This window comes from Pinus tabuliformis, chromosome 8, assembly GCF_031772625.1.
Source record: "Pinus tabuliformis cultivar Carrire ecotype Pingquan chromosome 8, CPIR1, whole genome shotgun sequence".
In the NCBI taxonomy this organism is placed as follows: Eukaryota; Viridiplantae; Streptophyta; class Pinopsida; order Pinales; family Pinaceae; genus Pinus; species Pinus tabuliformis.
In genome coordinates, this window is record NC_142294.1 from 972991078 (window position 1) to 973013639 (window position 22562).

Below are 22562 nucleotides of genomic sequence, written 5' to 3' on the forward strand. Positions count from 1 at the left end.
ACAATGATATTGAATTCTTGTAAGAGTAAAAGCCATCTTGTAACTCTGCCATTAGTAATAGGTTTATCCATTAAGTGTCTAATTGTAGAGTGATCTGTATGAACAAAGTTTTCATAGCTTGTTATATAATGTCTAAAATTGTTGATTGCATGAACAACACCTAAAAATTCCTTTTCAGTCACAGTATAATTCAATTCAGTGGGAGTTAAATTATTACTTATATAATAGATGGCATAAGGATTCAAGTATTTTGTCCTAATACAGCTCCCAGAGTTGTATCTGAAGCATTTGTTGAAATGTGAAAAGATAGTTTTCAATTTGGACCTCTCAAGATGGGCGCTTCAGAATTTTTTTTTTAAGGTCTCAAATGCTAACTGGCACTCAGGATTCCAATTGAATTCATAATCCTTCATGAGTAATTTGAAGAGTTGGGATGCTATTTTAGTGAAATTTTCTATAAATTGTCTATAGCATCCTATAAATCCTAGAAAATTTTGAACGTCCTTTTGGAAATTTGGAATTGATAATTTAGAGATGGCTTCAACTTTAGATTTATCAACTTTAATCCCATCTCCTGAAATGTGATGCCCTAAAACAATACCTTATATAAACATCATAAAACATTTTTCATGGCTTAGTGAAAGGTTTGCTTCCTTACAACTTTTAAGAACTTTTTCCAAATTTTCCAAAGCTTCTTCAAATGTATTCCCATATACTGTAAAGTCATCCATATATACCTCTACACAATCATGTATTAGATCAGAAAAAATTCCTAGTATTACTCTTTGGAATGTTGCAGGTGCATTACATAACCCAAAATGAAGTACTCGGCAGGCATAGGTTCCCCATGGACAAGTAAATGTGGTTTTATCTTGATCTTCAGGTGCCATCTAAATCTGATTATAACAACTAAAACCATCCAAGAATGAGAAATACTTCTTACCAACTAATGTATCTAACACTTGATCTATAAAGGGCAAAGGAAAATGATATTTAAGGGTAGATTTATTCAATTCTCGGTAATCAATGCACACCCTCCATTTACCATTCTTTTTAGGCACAATCACTAAAGGGGAAACCCATTGGCTGTCTGAAATTGGGTAAATGAAGTTTATTTTTTTTTTTGTTTTTTGCTAAAGCAAGTGTCGATCCTTCTATTTAAATAAGCAAAAACTTGTGTACACTTTTTACAAATGTATACTCGACACCAAGGACAAAGAAAAGAAAGAAAGCCCTAGACATCAAGGGCTAAACCTTCAAACCTTACAACAAAAGACTCAAACGCAAGGAATAACCCGCGAACTTCTCACTACCCCAAACTAAGAAAGGTCTGGGCTATGTGGGCCATCCAAAAGAAGTAAGCAGATCAATGGCTGAGGGGAAATCACTTAACTCAAAAAGCCCTGGAGATAAGCGACACTGCCCCACCAAGATGCACGGTCAAATCCAACCGTTGAAGGTTGTCAACCAAAATCTACGGGTGAGAGTGATATCGCACTAGCCAATTGGAACAGGTGTTAATGTGTGATAAGGGGCAGTTTTTGGTACACTCCCACTACCACGTGTTGAAGCTTGACTGGAATCGCTGCAAAATCTCTGAAACCGATCTCCACATAAAAGCAGTATGATCAACATAAAACCCCCTGGGAGATCGTTTCCTGTACTGGGCCCTCAAGTTCATAACAAACCGACTGGCAGATAAAACAGGGTTCTTCTTTTGCCTCATAATCTCCCTCTCCTGAACCTAGAACCTCAGAAAGTTTAAAGGTGATCCCTCGAACTTGAGTTTGATACCGAGTTTAATTAGGAAATAAAGTCGCCAGGGGGCCACCAAAAACCAGGGAGGCCTGGTTGAGAAGCTCCAGGAGGAGATGAGAACAAACATGATTATCTGCTTTTCAGTTTCTATCTGTTGGACTAAGAAGGAACCCCCCATTATCTTCCTATCATAGGATTCCACTCGGCTCAATATCGGGCGACCTCCCTGTCCTCCTTAGCTTGTTCTTCCCAGATAGCTTTTACATGACTTGGAGGAATTTCTTGCCACTTCTTGGCCATTTCACCTTCTGCACTGTTCACACCTTGATTGGCCAATAAGTCGGCCAGTTTATTAGCATCACGTCAAACATGGTTGAAACTGATGGTTCAAAGGCCCCTTAGATGCATTTGTATTCTTTGATAAACCTGTATAAGTTTCCAATGATTCGAGACTATATTTTTGGCTTGGAACCACCACTGATTCTTTTAGCTGTGTTGATGGTGATCTCAGAGTCTGCTTCCACAATTACATTTGAATGATGATTCTATGATAGAGACTCTAAACCCTGCTCCAATGCCAGCACTTCCGCCATGTTATTAGTAGCTCTACCTAAATGGTAGTGGAAGATAAATAAAATCTTGCCCTCATCATCCCTTAAAACTCCTCCATAGCCCGCATTTCCCGGATTGCCTTTAGAGGCACCATCAATGTTGTATTTTAGAAAGCCTTTCAGAGGGGGTTGCTAGTATTCCTTCTCCGTAACCATGGCTTTATCCTTTTTGTTTCTACCTTGAGGAGTTATCTCTAGCATTCCCAGTTGCTTGAGAATTCTCTGCTTTTCTTCCGTGGGGGGGTTCGAGGGGATATTTCTTACAATAGATTTGATTGTTTCTCTGATTTTTTTAAAGATAAGATCAAGAAGGACTTGTGCTGAGGACTTACCATGCTTGAAAATTATTTTATTTCTTTCTTTCCAAACGTTCCAGATAATAAATCTAGGTGTGAAGGCCCAGGCCAAATTGAGGGCTTCGTTCTCCTTGAAAATTTTCCTCTAGTGATTTAGGGTATTTGTGATACTTCCTCTATCTCTATCAGACTGATGAAAAATTGATGAGAACGACTCCCACTGCCAAGAAGAATAAGAGCAGCTATTGATAATATGTTCCATCATCTCCTCTTGATCCTCACAGAGCTGACATCTAGAGGGCCCCATAATTCCCCTTTTTCTAATATTTTCCCAAGTCAATATTTTCTTGTGATGAACCAGCCACATAAAAATCTTGATCTTCATCCATCCTTACTGCTTCCAAAGATGCTTCCAAGCCTTGTCTGGAACACTATAATTCAGTCCTAGTAGATAACTCTTAGCTTACTTGAGATTAAAGGCTCCTCACTTGTTGTTACCCCATCTTAATTGATCCTGCCCTTCCATTTTTAAGATCATCCTTTGCTTGAGAAAGTCCCTAAAAGCCACTGCTTTTATTTTTAGGGGGTTATCATCTCCATAATCAATGTTTCTCTAGCTTCTCCATTTTTAAGATGTATGCGTGAGATCCCAAAAATCCTTAACTCTGATTAATCCTTGGGCATCTGTTTCCTGCTTGAGGCATACAAAAATCTTTGTTAACAAAGTTGGTTCTTATTGCCATTTGTCCTCCCATAAAAGAGCAAGACTCCTGCTCTAATTTCCCAGAAACTATTATTTTGAACATGACATCTATTCTCCTAGGCTCTGTTCCATATGTAGGAACCTTTTATAGTTCCAAACATTCTTATGAGGTCATTATTGTGCGACAAGTTGGCATATTTCTCTTTCCATATCCTGGTCCACTATGCTTTTGGCGCTTGTGCCCATCTCCACCAGAGTTTGGCTCCTAGAGCTTTACAAAGAATCTCTTGATTATCCATGCCAAGGCCCCCCTAACTTTTGGGCTTGCATACCTTATCCTAGGAAACCAGGGCCCATTTCTTTCTAGTTTCCTCCTTTGCCCACAAGAAGTCTCTCTGAATGTCTCCGATTTGATCTAAGACACCTTTTGGGATTGGGAGAGCTGATAACATATAAACTGGGATGGATTGGAGGACAACCTTAGTTAGAACGAACCTTCCCGCTAGGTTCAAAGCCCGGAAGGTCCAATTTTTTACTGTATCTTGCATCTTATTAAGGATCGGTTCCTAAATACTCTTATGCATGGGTCTGGCGGTAAGAGGAATTCCTAAATATTTAGAGGGGAGGGTATCACGTTGGAATCCAAGAATTCTTGTGATATTTATTTGGATGGCGATGTTAGTGCTAAAGAAGAAGATTTTTTATTTAGAGAGGTTGATTTCCATACCTTACGCTAGGGCAAAATCTTTAAGAATTTGTTTGTAGGCCAAAGCTTCTTTGACTGTTGGAATGCCTTGCAGTAAGGTATCATCCACAAATTGTTGATGAGTCATCACAGAACCGTTCTCGGAAATTTGAAGACCCCTAATTTTACCTATATCTTTGGCTTGCTTAATGGATAGATCGAGGCCTTCCATTATAAGAATAAAGGGGAAGGGAGAAAGAGGGTCTCCCTACCTAAGGCCTCTACAGGGACTGAAGATTTCTGAGGGGGATCCATTGACCTGAATGGAAAAGCTGGAGGAGGAAACCAGCACCATAACCCATCTAACCCAGTTGTGGTCGAACCCAAAGGCGTGGAGAACCTTCTTGATAATTCCAATTCACCTTGTCATACGCTTTGGCAATGTCCAGTTGCATTAACATTCCTACCTGTTTTTTTCTTGTATGTGTGTGCACCACCACATGTGCTTGAATGGTGTTGTCTAGAATTTGTCTTCCCTCCACATATCCTGACTGTTCCTCAGACACTAGCGAGGGTAGGAGAGGTTTGAGTCTATTTTCCACTACATTGGATATTATCTTGTAGACCACATTACATAAGACAATAGGTCTATACTTATCTGCAGCTTGAGCTCTATCCTGTTTGGGAATAAGGGAAAGAAAGGAGGTGTTGAGAACTTTCAAGATAGTCTTACTTCTCCTGGAATCCTCAACAACATTCACAATGTCCTCTTTAACAATATGCCAACACGCTTTAAAAAAATCAACATTGAAACCATCCGGACATGGTGGTTTTCCAGTCTACATTTCTTTGAGAACCTCACTGCCCTCCTCCTCCTCAAATGGTTTATTGTGGTTAAAATTGTCCTCTCTGGACCCTAGTTTGGGGATATGCCCTGTGATTCCCCTTATGGGTTGATCCAAATCTGAAGTGTTTTCCTTAGTGATGTTCCTGAAATATTGGACCAGCATGGCTTAAATATCTTTGTGAGTGGTTCTCTCATTTTTAATCATGAATATTTTGTTGTGAGCTCTGTTGGCCATAGTGGATCTGTGAAAAAATCTGGTGTTCCGTTCTCCTTCCTTAAGCCATTGAATTCTGGATTTCTGTCTCCAAAATATTTCCTCTTGTTTGCATAAATTTTCCCAAACTATATGGTATTTATCAGCCTGCTGAATTTTGGTTTTGTCAAATCCATCATTAATCATAGCCTTGTTGAGTTCTTGGATTTTAATTTCCACTAGTTTCTTTTCCTCAAAAATGTTACCAAAATCCTTCTGGTTCCATTCCTTTAGTCTAAACTTAATGTGCCTTAATATTTTATGAATAATGTACATCCTAGATCCTTGTATTTGCAAGTCTTCCACCCACCATTTTTCAATGTTGTTGATGAATTCCATGTGGGAGAGCCAGATGTTTACAAATCTGAAGGGTCTATTCCTGGAAGCATCAACACCCTTGATTTCCAACTAGACCAGCCAATGGTCTGAACCTCCAACAGGAAGTACTCTGGCTGTGAGTTCATTATTTAGAAACATTAAATCCTCTGATATCATGAACCTGTCTAACTTAGACGCTACTAGCGTTTCTCCCCCTATTTTATTGTTCCATGTGAAATGGCCTTTGCTTGAATCTGATTCCACCAAATTCATATTGTCTAAAAATGATTGAAACACTAAGGAGTCTTTATTAAGCACTCTGGTACCTCCTTTTTCTTCTGAGAGAGATTTGATCATGTTAAAATCTCCACCCAAGATCCAAGGCATTCCATTCTATCTACTTCTGAGATCACTAAGGGCTTCTAATAATTTTAGTTTATCTTCTAATTTTTGAGGACCATAAACATTTGTTACCAGAAAGGTTTCCAAAACCTCGACAGGTTGAATGACCACTGGTAGATAATTTCTTGATGCATTTTCATCCATGACGCTAATCCTTTGGGGATTCCAAAGAGTAAGAATACTTCCCGCTGTGTTCTCCGCTTTCACCTCTAGAAAATCGTATCTCATGAGCCATTTACTGTGAATGAGTCTTATTTTCTGAATGGAACATTTCATTTCCTGTATGAAAATCGTGTCTGGCATTTATTGTTTCATTCTATGACTAACCATTCTTTGTTTTCTTCTACTTCCTAGACCTCTGATGTTCCAAGATTTAAATTTCATTATTAAATACTTGTAAAGGAGTAAATAGTTAGGTCTTTCATCTTACCCGAATCTATCATTAGCTTTCCGCACTCCATCATCAATTCCTTCTGCTTTTTCCGGCCTCTCTTCTTACCTGTATTTCTAGGAGGTATTCCTAGGGATGGTTTCATTGTTTTCACTCCCTTTTTTTCCAATTTGTCAGTGGTTGTTCCTATTTCTAACTCTCCTTCTTGAGTCTTCCATAAAAACAACTACTATATTCTGTTGCAGTCCTCTTGGGGTAGTGAATCCAACCCTCCCATGGTTCCATGCATCAAGAACCCTTCCAGAACTAGATGTTCCGTTTCTAGAATTTATTGTAATTCATGCTCTTCCAGATCTGTTTCACTTTGGGTCATTTCCATATCCATTTCTGCTTCAGCCTCACTATTCATGGTTTCTTTCCTGTTTCTAGTCTCTTGTGATATATTGTAGTTTTCCTCCATCTCTTTTTCCTTAGGTTCATCCTCCATTGCTTGGTCTTCACTTGTTGTTTCTTCCTTTTCTTCCAGTATTTGAAACATGCTCGTGTTGTCCTTTTGCCCATCATTGTGTTGTTTCCTTGATCCTTTTCTGCCCCCTTTTCCTTTATTAACCACTCTTTGAAAGCTTTCAGTATCCTTCACAGTTCTAGGTTCTCCTTTATTGTCTTCTTTACTAAGAGAGAAATCTCTAATAAGATGTCCATGTTCGTGGCATCTACAACATTTGAATGGGATGTGCTCATAATCCACCATTTGGACCCATTCCTCATCATAAACTTCCAGGATTAATTCATCCGGGAGAGCGCCTAATAGATTCATTTCTACACAAATCCTAGCATAGGAAGTATATTTTCCCCTTCTAGTGGCTTCTGAAGCTTTCACAAAGCGCCCTAACTTATTGCCAATGGCAGCAAGCGACCCATGTTGCCAATAATCAGAGGTAGGGAATAGAGCCTTACCCATATAGGAACCGAGGTGAATGTCTCCCTTTCTAGAATGAAGTTCATTTTCCATAGCCTCATATAGAGGCCTACTGCTGCAAACAAGTAGGGTCCTCCTTCGAATATTCTATCTTTGTCTTCAATGTTAGTAAATACCACAGTAAAAAACCCCTTCGACCCTAGATGGAGTTCAATACTGCCTTTGGGTTTCTAGCGGTATTTGATCCATGTCTGTAATGCCTTTTCAGAGGGCCAAATTCCCATGAATTTGCAGATTATGGCGTACGCCCCCACATGGTCCCTGTGCTCCTACAGAGCAGGATCATTCATCACAACTCTTGGAATAGTCTCCGTTTTAGGTCTGCACTATCCCTTTTGGTTTTTGTCCCTTGTTCCTTGGCTTTTATCTTTTTCCTCTTGGTCCTTTGTGCTACTATTTTCCTTAGACCTAGCTCCATCTAACTCCTTCTCATTATTGTTTTCCCCTTCTTCTCTAGAGCCTCTGACTTTACCCACTGATGCCTTGCCTCTATCGATAGTTGCTTCCTTATAGGAGGGAGTGGAGCTCCCTCCTCTGTTGCGCTCCATCTGGAGCGACCTTTTCGTTCCTCTATTTACCTGTTTTGTGCTCACAATATCGCTCTCGCCGCTCCCCCTCTTGCACTAGATCCCTGGTATCCAGGTAAATGAAGTTTACATTCAGCAGTTTTTGCAGCTCTTCTTTCACAATTTACCTAAGATTTGGATTCATCCTTCTCTCAGGTTGTCTGATAGGTCTACAATTTTCCTCAATGTAGATGTGATGTATACAATTCTTAAGACTAATTCCTTTCATGACAGTATATTCCCATGCATATGAAGCAAAATGTTGTTGTAATGTCTTGATTATCTTTTCCTGTCATGATTTCTCCAAGTTATTGTTTATGTTCAATGTTCTCCCTGGAAAGATTTCAATTGTAGAGCTACCAAATTCTTCCATAGAATAAAGATACATCTTCCTAGATGACAAATATTCAATACTGGATTTTCTTGAAATTGATCATGTTCATATTCTGGAGATGATTCAAAATTTTCCATTGTATTTAAGATTTGACTATCTTCACTAATATCTAAAATAGTAAAGAGAGGCTGAATGTCATTTTCATCATCAATCCATTCTTTGTCATCTATTTCTGTGATTGTTCTTGCTGGAGGATATAGAGTGAATTTATTTGTTGAATTCCCATCAGAAATATACATATCAGTAGATCTATAGCTAATGATAGCATTAGCTATGGGCAACCAAGGTCTGCCTAATATGAGTGGATGTCCTCCTAGATTGTTCTTGGGGGTCAATATCATAAAATCAACACGATATTCCGAAGAATCTAAAGGTACTAAAATATCTTCTAACACTCCATCTGGATTGATTATAGATCTGTCTGCTAATTGCAGTAATGTAGGTGTGTAAAGAAGATTAGGAAGCTTAAGCTATTCCATGGTTTGTTTTCTCATGATGTTTATTGATGCCCCTAAATCAATCAATGTATTTGGAATTTCAACTCCATTGGTATGTTTTTTCACGATTAGACTTCCTGGATCTACATATTTTTGTATGGCAATTTTTCCCATCATTATATATGATATTTTTCCTACCAGGTGAATCCTTTTTGTTTCTTTTTCTTTTCTTCCTGGTTTCTTTATGCTCAACTCCTTTATTGTTTTAGCTAGGATTTGAATCTCCTTAATGGCTTGTAACAAAGGAGTTTTGATACATACATTTTTTAATTCACCTAGAAAATCATAATTAGGCAACATGATCTACTTTTCTACCCCTCTATAAACTTGTAATCTTTCAGGAAAAGGAGGTGTAGAAGTAGTACTGGTTGCTCAATGATAGGAGTTGAGTTCACTAGTTCTTTCTGTTTTTCATTTTCAGTATTTTGGTTTTGGAGACATGTTCCCTCAAAACTTTTATTGGGATGTAGAGAATCTTCTTCAGAATTGTCTTGTTCTTAAATAACTACAGAAGGCCTTTCCTTTTCTAATACCCTACCAAATCTTAGTTGAACATCATTGAGATCTAGAGGAGTGATCATATAAGTTGGAAATTATTGTCCTTCCACCATGTAAGTATTCTGAGGATTTTTATTGTTGGGGTTTGGTAATGGTTGGGTAGGTAGCTGATTTGGTCTTTGCTGAAATGGCAGTAAGAGTTGAGAATTTTGGTTTTGTTGTGGATTTTTTTGTGGAAATGGTAATGAAAGTTAAGGGTTTTGATTTTGAAGTTGTGGATGTTGATTTTGTTGTGGAATGTGTGAGGGAGGATAATTCTAATATGATGGAGGATATTGGTAATATTGAGAAAATCTCCCATAAGGATTTTGTACTCCTTGTGTCCAAGGTTGAGATTGAGATTGAGGCTGAGGACAAGGTTGCTTCCAAGAATTCCAATTTAGTGGGGGTTGAAGATACATTAGATTGTTAAATCCCTGATTTTGTGGCCCCTGCCAAGGTTTTCTAGAGAAAAGTAAAGAGGTTCTATTGAATTTGGAACTATTTCTGCTTGAGAAATAGCCTTAAGACCAAGAATCAAAGGACAACCTTTGGTCTCATGATTCTCTGAGAAAATCATACAAGTCTCTATAATTTTTGCATCCAAAGGGCATTCTCTTAAAGCATGTTTTTTTTTGCATTTTGGAAAAAAAAAAAGTTAAAGCATCAACCTCGGTTTTCTGCTTTTTTTGCAACTTAAGGGTGTCTATTTTCTCACTAAGACTCCCTAGGATATCTGTTTGGAATTCATCAAGCATATTACCAATTTTTTCCCTACTCACTGATACAATTGCAGATTTATTTACTCTAACAAGAGAAGGATCTGTTGGACCTTTCCGAGTTTTGGATTTCCTCTTGAGAGATGAACACATAATTCTCCTATGTCATTTAATGGGAGTTGAGAGATATTTCCATCCCCCATCATGTTAAGGATATGTATCCACTCATCTCTAATGGCTTTTAATAAAAGATCTTTTAAGGTATATTCATCTAAATTGTCCATCTTTTCTCTTTTCAAATTATAGTTGAATCTCTCAATGAAATCCTCTAAAATTTCATCCTCTCTTTGCATCATTTTGAACACTTCATCTTTGTGATTGGTAGGCATGCAATAATCCAAATACCTATCCAAAAACACTTTTTTCATGTCATTCCACGTTCTAATGGACTGAGTTACTAACCGCATCAACCACTTCAAAGAAGCTCCTTTCAATGTTGGAGGGAAAGACTTATGTTTTTGAGAGTCTTCTAGATAATCATAGGTTCTGCGCAAGACTTAAAACTCAAATAAAAATGTTTTAGGATCCACACTTTTTAACCAATGGAAATTTGGGAGGACAGAAGGTGAGATATTTTTCATTGTGGCATTTGTTTCTTCATCCGCTATAGGGAATCCAAAAGAATTATCTATTTCCCTATTTCCTCTACCTCCTCCATTATTTCTTTCGACTCCTCCATTATTTCCTCTACCTCTTCGTCTACCCCCTACTCCAAACAATTTTAATTCTCCATCCTCTCCTTCATCTGCCATTATAGTTTCTTCAGAATGAGTATAAGGTTCAACCTCCAATCTTACTTTGTCTTCCTTTGGTTCTTCTATTAATGGGATATGGGAGAGAGGTTCTACTTCTTCTTCCTCACCAGGTATTCCTAATTCTTCAACTAAAATGTGCTCCCCTATGGAGGTGAAAAAGGCTACTCCTGTTGTTGGAGACCAAAGAATTTTCTCCTCTAGGACTAGCTTGGTAGATGAAGTAGGAGATTCTTTTGATTGGATTTCCACCCCTGGAATTTCAGGAGTTCTATGGCTGTGAGTATGAGCTAGAGGTGGAGGTGTATCTCTTCTTGTTCTTGGTGGAGTAGGTGTTGTTGTATGAATTGAACTTCTGCCTCTAGTTATAAATCTACCCCTACAGCCTCTTTCTCTATGCATGTCAATTTTTTTTTAATGTAAGAGATAAGGTTACCTAGTTACACTTCCCTAGCAACGACGCCAAAATGTTTAGTCAATTTAGTGTCGTAAATCGCTTTGCATAAATTATCAACCGACGTTTGTAATCTGATTAAGTGTAGTGCATTGTATGTGCTAGTTAACCCTTCTTACTTCATTGTTTTGTATTTTCTTTTGGGGGGTTTCTGTTCTTTGATTCCTAATGATGTACAATTTGACCTATTAGAAATTAAATCTAAATTTCCTACAGGTGAACCAAGAGCTTAAAACTAGTCAAAATCTAAGTTAAAAGAAGGAAAAACAGAGCATCTATCCTATATTCTCATCTAATCCTAATTCATGAATAATTATTAAAACTAGAAGGTAAAGTTGTAAGTCATGTTGGAATAAATACAGAGAATGAAATTAACTGAAGTAATTCTAGTTACTCTAACCTTCAATTTTAAAAGATAACCTCCTTGAGATGGAATTCAAACAACTTTTTTGATTCATGATCTAGTAAAAATTAAATAAAAACATGCAGAAGGTGATTGATTGGTTTGAACCCTTATGTAAAGGGAATGCTCAACCATTTAGTTTAGGATGGATATCAACTTGAAATGGTAACAAAAAACATTCATTAATACAATGCATTGACAACCTGAACTATCAAATAAATAACAAAAACAGTGAGTAAGCTAATCAACAGTGCAGCCTCATTACTTTCAATCATACTCTGTTTAGAAACAAAGTCATTTCCTTTATGAAATGGATTGGGGAAACAAGACTGCACAATAGAATTCTAACATTATGCTAATGATTAAAACTTAAAGAACTCAAACTACAAGAAATCAACCTAAGTTATAAACACTGCTAAAAGTAAATAAGGAATTTAAAACTGAACAAAAAGATGAAAATAAATGAAAAGAAAACCTCCTTCAATGTAAGGGCCCTCTGCAACTGACTAGGTTGAGCTTCTAACATAATTAAAAAAGCTCCTTCAAATGATCACCAGTCAACACACGACTTTGTATTATAAAACAAGAACAAAAGTCCAAAATTACAGAGCTGATAAGTTTAAACATAATACATCAAAAACTTCAAACTCTCTCTGGTTTTGTTCAATTGGTATTTAAAAGAAAATATCCATAACTATCTTTTGAGGAAAATTAGCTATAGGTGGTCTACACGTATTACAACCAATTTGCGTAAATGTTTGATCACCTACAGGTGAATTGAATTTGAACAAGGTAGTTGCACATAACTATTAACACAGGTGGTTGATCCAAGTTAATGATTCAACAGATCTGTTGGATTTATTAATTAACCACGAAAGGGTAGAAAAAGAGTCTTATTGCTTCCAGGTTCCATACGTTTGACTCCACCTTTGACTGTGGCCTTGAGCTGGCTTTTTTATCTATCTAGGCAAGGTGACTAGGATAGGATCCATGTCGAGACAATTCCAGAGATGCCCATGTGGTCGGTTTCTTCATTTGACACATGTAACCTATCCAACCATGGAAATAGCTATGGAACACACAGTTAGCTATAGAATAGGCTATGTTCCGTAGCTAATTTGTAGAAACATATTTAAAATCGAAAAAACATAAAAGTATAACATGTCATTCATTTAATGTCCTCCTTGAGACAAAATATATCATTTATCAGTGATGGGGATTTGTCTTTTCTGGAAAACAAGAGAAAGAAATGAGAAAATTTGTCAAGGAGAGAGTAATTATGAGGTCCAACATACTGCCACTATTTTCTCAACCCCAAAATTCCCAACGATCTGACTATAGTGCGCTTCCTAAATCATCTTGGTAGGTTCGCTTGAAGGAACACTAAGGTGTCCTAGGTGGCATAACAATGCATCCTGGAGGTGAAAATCTGGAACTTGCTAACACTCCAAGAGCATATGGTATGTGTGACCAAATTCTTGTTCGCTTTTGTAGAGAAGTGGCCAATCAAAAGTCCTGTGCCCATAAGAGTTGAGCATGGTGGTTAATTCCATGATTAGTGGTCGGTTGCAGTAGTATACAACATTATTAGTGTTTCCTTCATGTACGTGATTTTAAAATAAAATTTTTGCAAGTATTTGGACCACTTCTGATGGCGATCATTTTGCAACTCCCCTTGTGTCTATATGAAATACAGGGGTTGGTGGTCTATGTGGATGACCATTTCCTTCCCCAAAATGTAATACATCCATTTTTAGCAAGCTTGCACAATGGAATACATCTCTTTTTCATAAATGGCATACTTATGCACTGTGTCTTAAAGTGTCTCATTGTGATATGCCACTGGTTGCTCCTGTTGAGTAAGGACTGCCCTAATAGCATAGTTGGAGGCATCTATCTCAATCTCAAATGATTTTTGCAAGTTTCGTAATGTGAGCACCGATGCAGAGCAAAGGTGATGTTTCAACTCTGCGAATGCCTTCTACTAAGATTCAAACCAAAAGAATTTTTCTTTTGCTCCTCCCTTGGTGACTTGAATCAAGGGCCAAGTGATATGAGAGAACCCCAACACTAACCTGTGATAGAAATTGGCAAGACCCAAAAGGTTGTGGAGCCCTATCAGAGTGATTGGGGCTGACGAATCCTAAATGACTTGGATCTTGGCTGGATCCACATGCACTCCCCTTACATCAATAATTTATCCCAGATATTGAACCTGGGTCATGCCAAAAGTGCATTTCTCCAAATTGGAACACAGCTTGTGTTTCCGCAGTGTTTGGACAACCCGTCGATTGTGGTGGAAGTGCTCTTCCTAGCTCTGGCTGAAGATCAATATGTCTTCTAATTAACCACTATAAATGAGTTGGTGAATGACTGTAAGATGTCATACATCAGCCCATGAAGGTTGCAGGAGAATTTGTTAACCCAAAAGGAATAAAAAACCATTTGAAAATGCCCTCATAGGCTTTGAAGGTAGTATTCCACACATCAGAGGGTTCGATTGGTACTTGGTGATATCCAGACTTCAATTCGATCTTGTTGAAATAATTTTCTCTGATACCACTAATACAAATTTAAACAGGAACACAAAAAATTATAAATATAACCATAAATATAAAGATGCAGTAGAAATATCACTTCATTTCATTAATATCAGATACTAAAATATGCTGACAAACAGAATGGAAATAAGACTAGCTTGGGCCATGGTAGCTTATCTTTGAGAAGCGATGTGGCAGCTACATGCTTATGAACTATGTTACAATGAGACATGAATTCCTATTTATCATTGACATGGATTCATATTTGGGAGGAGGAGCTACATGGGAATGGCTTGGGGAAGTATCCAAGCTTTAAATGCTCTAGTTAACCCTTACCGACATCCTTGTTTCATTGTAAAATAATTTACACTAGGTATGTACGTCTCAGAGAGAAAAGGATGATCGAGTCTTATGGGACAACAAATGTTGTTCAACACAAAAAGGAAATTAGGGAAGGAATTGGGGATAAGAGAGGGACACTATCGCAAAAGGATATTTGGTTATTCATGTAATATTCACATAGATGAGAAGAGTAAGGATAGACTAGTGAAGAAGCACAAAAGAATACCAGGGCGTAATGGTGACTACATGGTAACAAAAAGAACTGTGTGGTAGCAGTGTGTGTAAACATTGGATGAGACTTAACCTATTTTCAAGCTTAGGAGCTAGCTAGGAGACATTGCAAAAAGGCAAAACTATGGTTTTAAGAAGGTAGAGTGGCAGTGGGCTCTAGATTCTTGCATGGTAGATGGAGACATTGGTTACTTTGCAACTTCTCTTGGTTTTCATAAGTGGAGACCTTGAGGGTGGACTTTGGATTCATGTGAAAGCTATTAGGTGGAGACATGGTGTGCTTTGGATTCTTGTTGGATTAGAAGTGGAGGGACTATGAGCTCTAGATTCTTGTAGTGTAATCAAGTCTCAACACTGAGATCTAGATTCCTATAAGTGATTGTTAGGTGGAGACATTGCATACTTTATATTATTTCCAAATTGCGTGTGGAGGCACTGTGGACTCTAGATTATCAAAAGTGATTGTTTGGGTGGAGGAATTGTGTTCTTAGTATTCCATCATAACGGGTGGAGACACTAGTTACTCTAGGACTTTTTTTGGTTTTCACAGCTGGAGACCCTAAGGGCGGAATCTAGATTCATGTGAAAACTATCAAGTGGAGGTATGGTGTGCTCTTGATTCATGTCAGATTGTGGGTGGATGCACTATCGGCTCTATATTCCTATATTGTAATCAAGTGGAGACATCAAGCACTAGATTCTTGTAAATGATTTTTGGTGGAGAAATTATGTACTCTAGATTCTTGTTGGATTGTAGGTGGAGGCACTATGGACTCTGGATTCTTGGAAGTGATTGTTTGGGTGGAGGCACTGTGTGATCTAGATTCCTATTAGATTGCAGGTGGAGGCATTGTGTGCTCTAGATTCCCATGTGTTATGAATGACTAGTATGAATTTCCCTTGAGCACCTTACTCCTCAGGCTTTAAATATGACTTAGGGGTGCTTAACTACAAGAAATGATTGTAGTGTAGTTGGCTTACGGTTAGGAGGAGAGTTGAATTCCCTCTCTTAGTTAGCAATCTCTAGTTTCTAAGATAAGTTGTTTACTTTGAACTATGTATGTTTATGCAATATGAATGATGATTGTTGTTATTATGTCGTAATGAGTATATCAACACTATTAATGACGAGACATACATTATTGTGTGGCACAATGTGATGGTTTGTGAATGATTATTATGGTTGTAAGGGACTTGAAGATCCCCATAATGTTGATATTCTCTTGAATGGAAAGTTATTTGTATATGATCATGTTAATTATTGGTTTAAATAGTTGACTGTGGCTATGTATGATTTCCATTATACACATCATATGGATAATGGTAAATGAATCTCATTGAAATGAGTGGTGTGCTTAAATCCATGGGTTGCATGTTATGATGGAGAGTGAGATCTCCATTCCCTAGAGTTGATGAGCTCTTTGGATCGATGTTTCTTATGTTCTATTTAGGACCATGTGGGGATTTTTCCTGTAAGTTTGACGTGATCTATAGAAATGGCTACGTAATGTCATTGAAATCCTTAAGACTTTGATTTTGGGTTAGCTTCAAGCAGTCTTGTATCCAAGTTAAGTGATATTTGACAAGCTTCTAAAGAAAAAGTCATGATCTACAAAGGCATTGAGTTAATGGAGTGTAGGATAGGAAAATTCCCATTAGTTGTCGTAAAATATTTATGCTGGGTCATGCTAGGTGACCCAGGATATTGTTTGTGGTAGGAGTCATGGTTAACAAAGCCTATGGTATGGGAAACTTCCCATCACCAATCACCAATATTATCATCACATTGTAGGAGGTTTGATGAGTGATTCTTTTGTGTGGGGAACGTTAGTATTGTTAATAGAGGGTGTGATAGAGATACCTCTCTATTTATATATGCGAAATAACCACTTAGCATGAAGGCCTCAAACCCTATTTGGACCCAAGGCCTAAGTTGAAGTGACACCTTTGGGGAATGCCACATGACTAGATGATGCCACCATGGTGTCAATATGATGTTAGTAATAAGCATTAGGAGTGGGTAACATGGATGTTAGCTAACATATTAATAATAGGAAACATGGTTGTGTATTGTGGTGACACTTGGCATGGGAATTCCAATACAACAATGGCATGCTGGCTCAAGTGGAAAAATACCACATGATAGCAGACTGCAGGACCATGGGACTGTAGAGGAGAATTAGTCATGACATTTTGTAGTGTGCCACAGAGACAACAAGACCCATAGAGTTAATAGGAGGTGCATAATGGAGATTCTCTCTATTAACTAATAAAATTATTAATGGTGTGCCACAGAGGTTAGATCTATGCATTCTGAACTCGTAAAGTCGTAGACTTATGGAAGCCATAAGATGGGGAATGTCCCCATCACTTGGTGTGAATATTGATGTTTCACCATAAAGGTCTAGTATAGATCATGCCTAAAAGGTAAAACACAACTGTGCAAAGGCACTATGGTGTGTTAACATGTTGGGATACACATTGGCCATGGGATATGGAAGGCCTATGTAGGCTCTTAGTTTCCATGTGGCGGAACTTGCTAACAGGGCAAGGGTTAAGGGGTTTGAACTTAAAATTAGAATAATCTTCGATCCAAGTGTCAGATAGGGAGGAAATTTATATTTTCGGAAAGCTCTCAACAAGATAAACACAATGGTGTTACCCAAAATCAATTTTTTTAACTTTAGGGAAGGAGGAAATTTTGTAACTCCATCCTCATAATGAAGACCATGGAGGCCAGGTTAGTTAAAAGTAACACTTCCCATTCAACTAGAATTTGTCCAAAGGGGTGGGAGGGAGCATTACAGAATGCTATTAGAGCATAGTCTATTGGACCTAGATAGGCTCTAATGTAATAATATATAGTGATTGATTATTGTGTTCAATGTGTGTTTCTTGTATCATTTTGATTATGAATTGAATACTAACTTGAAACTTAGTGTTGCAAAAAGCTTCATAGCCACAAGATTTCATCATATTTTCCAAGGTGATGTTGTACATGTTTTATTTGTACTATGGGTTGGCTAATAGTTATGTGTGTATGAAAACACATAAGAAGACACCTAGAATGAGTAGAAAAATGGTGTGTCATAGTCCTGATAAATTCCACCAATGTTAGGAAGAAGATTTAGTTGGAAAGAGACTTCCCTGACTAGATGGACACCATTAGAAGAATAAGAGATGAGTTGAGACGCTACAAAGCTAGTAATGAGAGGCTTGTAGTCACTCAAGATAAGAAACCAGAAGTAAATTCCATCATATTCCAGAGAATTTTATATATGATGATGATGATGATGATGGTTAACGTCCACTGAGACCAAATTGGTCTATCGGACCTACAATTTTCTTAATTTTTACTTGTCTGGCTTCTCGTCTTTCTTGGCGAGATTGGTGTTGTAGCTTTCTTTCTTTTCTCTACGGTCTTCCAACTTCCTTTGTCTTGCAACTCCTTCATCTCTTCTGGTTCTTGGGACATTGGTGTCTTAGCTTCGCGATCTATAGTCGGAGAAGTTTGGTTTAGGAGATCTTCTTTGCTGTTAAATGAAGATTTATTTTCTGCGGTATTCAAATCCTCATAAATGTTGATTTGTTAGGGCGGGCTTTCTCCTTGCTTGCTTTGAGAGTTGTTTCCTTCTTCCTTGATTTCTTGTGACTCAGAGTTTTCTCTAGAATATTCTTCTTTGATGATAGTGTAGTGTTCTTTTTGTGCTCCTTCCCACCATGTAGATCTGTGGTGGTTTTTTCTAGCAAAATTTTTCTCAGAGGCTTTTGGGCAATTTTTGGCTAGATGCCCCGTCTCAAAGCATGATCGACATCTGAAGAGGACACTTTCATAATCAAGCTTCTGGTTCCACACATAGTCTTTACTTGTTAGGTTTATTTCAGCTGGGAATCCGGCGCTGAAATCCATTTCCACACAGATGCGTGCATAGGTGGTTCTGGCATATTCCTCTGTTTCTGGGCACCTGCAGTAAAATTTCCCAATTGCATTTCCGATGGCTTTTAGCGAGGAGAGATTCCAGAGATGCAAGGGTAGGCTTGGCAATCTCACCCAAACTGGTGCTGAGCTTATCACTGCTGTAGAGGGATCGAATGATGGGTTCCATGGCTTCATGAATAGGCCTGATTTTTCCCAAAACCAAGGGCCGGAATCTAGAATACATTGTCTGCTTTCAAGATTTTCAAAATCTACTATAAAGAAACCTCTAGCACAGGGGTAGATATTAATTTCATCAGAAATGATAGGCTTCCATACCTCCGAGATCCAATTGTGGAGTGCTATCAGCTGCGGCCAAAAACCATTGAACCGGCAAATTAGGGCACTTTCAGAGAACTTCAAAGCTTCATCGAGTGAGTCCTGGACCACTTGGATAGTGGGAGCTGGGGCTTCACTCACGATATGAGCAGGAGATTTCCCTCCAGAGGCGGATGAGCCACCAGTTATTTTTGCGAAGCTCGGAGCCATATTTTACGCAGATCTGCACCAGATCGAAAGCCAAACCGCAGATCTGAAGAGATACAAACGTCCCACTCAACCGCAGATACTGAAGAGATACGAGCCGCAGCTCAAACCGCAGATCTGAAGAGATACACAGCTCAAGCGGCAGATCTGAAGAGATGAAGAGATACGCAGCTCAAGCCGCAGATCTGAAGAGATGTGACCCAATAAAGTTTTCGAGTGCCGCAGATCGGAAGAATGCCAAGATCTTTTCGAGTGCCGCAGATCGGAAGAGTGCCGCAGAACCTCTATACGCACTATAATTTCATTACTCTCTAGTCAAGCTCGCTATAATAGTAATGAGTGATAAAGATCAGAAGAATGCGCAGATCGGAAGAATGCGAAGATCTTTTCGAGTGCCGCAGATCGGAAGAGTGCCGCAGAGATGCCATGATCTAGGTGCCAACCACCTAGGAAAGGATAAAGGAAGATGAAATCCATCAGAACATGGAAATAATGTATTAAGGCTTGATGGTGTAGAAGGAAACATATCTATGAAGAGAAATAGGAAATAAATTGAGTATTGTTACATATGGAACTCCACTAAGTAGTTGAGAAAATAGTTCAACTAGTTAGGAGTAGTTTTCTAGTGCTACAACTAAAAGATATAACCCGCTGAGAAGGAAAGGAAGAGACTTCGTGATAGAAGAATTTAAGAAGGGAAAACCCCCTACATTTGATAAATATGTGAAGAAGGACAAAGAGGCATAGACTTTGTTGTTAGGGATGAAGAAGTATTTTATGGTACATGATTACTTTGAGAACATGAAGGTGAGAGTAGCCATCATCAGCCTGAAGGGAAAAGCATATATCTGGCGAGAAGATTTGAGGAATGTAAAATATATCAAAGAAAAGGAATTATCTTGGAGGATATTTGAAAATTCATTTATGGAAAAGTATTTGTTTAAAGGATACTATGACAAAAAGGTCAAGGTCGAGGAATTCTATGAGCACAAACTTAAGAAGTTGTTAGTTGATGAACATAAAACCATATTTTTGGAGCTACTGAGATATGAATCTTACATTAAGGATAAGAAGTCAAAGATTCAGATGTATCTTAGTGGACTACCTTATGCATTCGAGGATATAAGAAAATTCAATGAGCCCAAAACATTGGAGGATTCCAAGTAATCAATGCACAAACTTGAGTTCATATTTGATTGAAAATGAGGGGGAAACCTAATTTTAAAAGGAAAGGACTGAATTCGGTGAAAGGAAATGTGAAGTTTTCCACTTTTGCAGAGTACAAATGTCAATAGAAGAATATCATTATTGATAAGGACTAATTCACTAAGTCCTCCTAAGCTAAAGTTGAGAAGTTCAAAGAATGACCTATGTCTTGCTAGACATGTGGAGAGAACCACCAATAGAGGGATTGTCCTTAGTAACAATGGAATGGTCCAAGGATGTAAAATGTGAAAAAAGTGGAGGCCATGAAAGATGTGGCTCACTGTGCCACAGATTTATGCTATGTTGAAAAATAGGTAGGTCAATCACCAAGCACATGTGATCGAGATAGAGGGTATGATTCATAACCAACCAGTTTTAATTATGATAGACCTAAGTCCTAATTTCAATCACATTATCCCCAATATTTCAAAGATGCGTGAATTATAGATTACTTCTCATGATATGTCATGGTTAGTCTAATTGGCCATAGGGACTAAGAAATGGGTTGAAAATGCAATGAATCATGCCCAATCATGATATGTGGCATGCCCACAACTAAAACATATAAACTATTACCAATGGGTTCATAATATGTATTAGTAGGTATGTATTGACTGGAAAGCCATATAAATAAGGTTGATTTCTTGAGAAAATCAATTGAATGTATTAACAAAAAACGGGAAACAATGACACTACAAGGAAAAATGAAGCCAAAGACAGTTTGGCAAATCACTACACTACAATTGAAGAGATGCGGTAGGAAGAGATGTGATTTTCTTATTTTCCAGGTGACCACTGACTCTGAAGGTAGAAATAACAATTGGCAAGAGTATCTTATCTTGAAACAATTCACAGTTGTGTTTCCTAAGAAAATCCCAATACTGCCAAGGAGGAGAGAAATTGACTTCTCAATTTAACTATTGTGAGGATCAGTTCTAGTATTGAAAGCCCCATATCAACTAAGCATGCAAGAACTGGTAGAGCTAAAGTAATAGCTAAAATAAATCCTAGACAAATGATATATTAGACCTAGTGTATCACCCTTGATAGTGCTTTTATTATTCATGAAGAAGAGGGAGGAAACATTAAGGATGTGTATTAATTGCAATAGCTCAACAAACCAAAAATCGAGAATAGATATCCTTTCCTAAGGATTGATGACATGTTTGATCAAGTGAGGGGAGTTACAGTCTTATCAATGATTTATTTGAGGTCTAGGTACCATCAAGTATGCGTAAAAAATTATGAAATTCTAAAATGACATTTAGGACAAGGTATAAACATTATGAATTTGTAGTTGTGCCATTTGGGCTCACAAATTCCCCAAGAACATTTATGTGTTTGATGAACAATTTTTTAAGTCTATATTTGTAAATGTTTGTGCTAGTTTTCATGGATGACATACTGGTTTATTAAAATACCAGGGAGGAGCATGAAAAACATTTAGCAACAATATTGCAATTAGTAGGAGAGAATAAGCTCTACACCAAACTCAACAAGTGTGAATTCTTCAAGTCCCAAGTTTAATATTTGGGACACATTTTCTCAAAGGAAGGAATAGCAATAGATCCAGAAAATATAAAGCCACTATGGAATGATTTGTAACTCCTCGAAACATGACAAAAGTAAGATCCTTCATGGGAATGGGAAGTTTCTATCAAAGATTCATCTGCAACTTCTCAAATATTGGACATCCAATCACAATGCTACAAAGTAAAGGAGTAAAATTTTAGTGGACACCGAAATGTGAAGCCAACTTTGGGCAATTGAAATATTTTCTCACACTTGCACCAATACCAAGGATAGTAGATCTGAGGAAGGAATTTTTTATGTGCACAGATGCCTACAAGGAAGGGCTTAGAGGATTTCTCACATAATAAGAATAAGTGGTCTTCCATGAGTCTAGGAATTTGAATGAGCATGAGCAGAAAATATGTTACACGTGACTTAGAATTGGTGAAAATAGTTCAAGCACTAAATATGTGGAGGAGTTATCTCTTAGAAGAAAATTTTCATTTATGTCAAAACATGGAGGATTGAGGTATTTGTTTTATCAACCCAAGATGAATGACAGACAACTAAGGTGGTTAGCCCTGATTAGTGAGTTCGATTTTGAGATCAAGTATATCAAGGGAAAAGAGAACAAAGTAGCTAAT